Source organism: Lolium rigidum, chromosome 4 (genome assembly GCF_022539505.1).
Source record: "Lolium rigidum isolate FL_2022 chromosome 4, APGP_CSIRO_Lrig_0.1, whole genome shotgun sequence".
Lineage (NCBI taxonomy): Eukaryota > Viridiplantae > Streptophyta > Magnoliopsida > Poales > Poaceae > Lolium > Lolium rigidum.
In genome coordinates, this window is record NC_061511.1 from 149,615,514 (window position 1) to 149,618,048 (window position 2,535).

Consider the following 2,535-nt stretch of genomic DNA (forward strand, 5'->3'; position numbering starts at 1 on the left):
TGCAGATGGGCTTTCCCCTCTCTCTCTCCCCGCTGAAAATCCAAGTATTGTAATAGCATTTCTAGTCGTTGGGCTTCCAGGCCGAAATCCGGTGCTAAATAGCGTCGGATGGATGTAAATTTTGGCCTGGGGCGGCCCAGTTTCCCAACCGCGAGTCCAGGGAAATCCTGGCAATATGACGAATTCAAACAGAACATGATGAAAATCGTTCAAACTTAGCCTAAAATAAGAGATATTTAACATATATAGGCGAGTTCATACGTATATATAGGCCGGAATTCGTAGAATTCAGCTAGAGGGAATATTAACTAAACATAAAAACACGACGTTCTACGTGCCGAAATGGCGGTAGAACGCCGTGTAGTCGCCTTAGTCGATGTCGTCGTCGGAGTCACCGTCGTCCTCGGGCCAATGAATAATGCATAATAACAATCATACACACCAATGAATAGTAGTTGCATAATAAGTAAAAAACAGTTGTCAATTTCAAGTCATATAGTGCATGGATGATAATTACTTATTATATACTCCAAAAGAATAACTTTTGAAGAACATGTTTAATAAAGAACAAGTATAATAACTAGGATTGTGGAGTTCTATGGTTTACTATGGTTTCAAATTAGTTTCCTAATTAAGTATATATGGATCATAATAAAGTTGGATTGAGTTCCTAGTCATGTAATGGTTGCATGGTTTGGGTTAAGCAAGGGCATATTAAGAAATTGATTATAAATGGTTGCTATCATGGTTGGTTATATCTTACTAGTGATAAATAGATAGGGTTTATAAGTCCTATTAGGTAGGGTTGTTGGTTACTCTTTATTTACTTTAAAAGAATAACCTTTGAAGAACATATAACTTAAGTAATAAGAAGTATTTCAGTTAAGGCTTATGGTTTCTAGGGTTTGCTCTTGGACTCACCAAGGAACAATTGGTTCCTAAATAGGATGGTTCATAATTCTTTAGTACTTGTAGGGTTTAGTGGAGTATTAATATCTAATGTATAAAATACTGGACATGGTTGCTATTAGGGTGGATCACAATGGTTTGATACTAAGCATGGATAGTTAAGGATGATGGCCTTGGTAATAGGAACTAGGGTTTATATTTAGGTGGTCCTGTTAGATCATCTAGGTTTGATGGGTATGCATACATGGAATACCCACTTATTAGTGATAGGGCTTCTATATGTTATGGGGACATGGACATGTATGGATTTACTAATTATGTCCCTATAATGAATGTTAATGGAGTGAAATTACATTTCATTGGTCTTAGGGTTTTAAATTTCACATGAAATTATGAAGTTAGGGTTCCTAATAGAATTGGGGCTTTAGGGTTCTCACATGAAATTATAAGGTTGTGGTTTTCTTTATAATGGATTAGGGTTTCCTATTGGTCATATAGTCCTTAATTTAATAACTTGATTATAAAGTTGAATTTATTATTAACTTTAAAACAAAAATAATAATAGACTTAGCATTTTATTATTTTTAGAAGATTAATAATTAAGATAATATTATTTAGGGATTAAATCCCTCTAATAAGGATTTAATAAGTTAATGATAAAAGAAAATTAGTTTTAGTGTATTCTTTATTTACTTAATGGTTTTTATTTAATTTAGAAAGTTTTCCTAATTATTGAATTTTAATTGAATTTAGAAATAAAGAAAAGGCTTAAAGAATAAAGGTTAAACAATTAAATTTTTACTTTAAATAAAAAAATAAGTATTTAAGTATTATATTTTTATTGGATATATTTTATTTGTGTGAGAATTTTGATATCTAATTTTATTTTCCTAAGTTGAACTGAATTTTATATAATTTGGCAAAGTTACAGATATTTTCTGGAATTTGAATTTAAATAGAATTACTAAACCTACCCAGGGAGACATACCCATAATCAATGACTGGTGGGGTCGTGTCCACGCTAGCTACCACGTGGCTTTGACCAAGGTCAAAATTGCCACCGTGGCGATGGAGCTCACTGTCGGTGGCCAGTCGTCGACGGCGACGGTGTTCCCGGGCATGCGAGGACATGCGATTGGTTCCATTCGAACCAGTGCATCACGAGGGATCTAAAGGTGGCGGCACCGCTCCGGTTAGGTCACCGGAGCTTGTTCGACGACGAGGCCGAAACGGTGGCCCGTGCAGGTAAGTTGTACGGTGGTGCTACGGGATGCTAACGAGCAGGCCGAGCACACTAGGTGGAAGAGAAGCTCACCCTGAGCACGTAGGGCTTGACGGCTGATGACCCACAAGTATAGGGGATCGCAACAGTCTTCGAGGGAAGTATTACCCAATTTATTGATTCGACACAAGGGGAGACAAAGAATACTTGAAAGCCTTAACAGCGGAGTTGTCAATTCAGCTGCACTGGAAACGGACTTGCTCGCAAGAGTTTATCGAGTAGTAACAGTTTTATAGTAGTAGCGAGTAATGAAATAACAACAACATGAGTAACAAAGACAAGCAGAGTGATTTTAGTAAACAGCGAGGATTAAAATACCGTAGGCACGGGGACGGATGACGGGC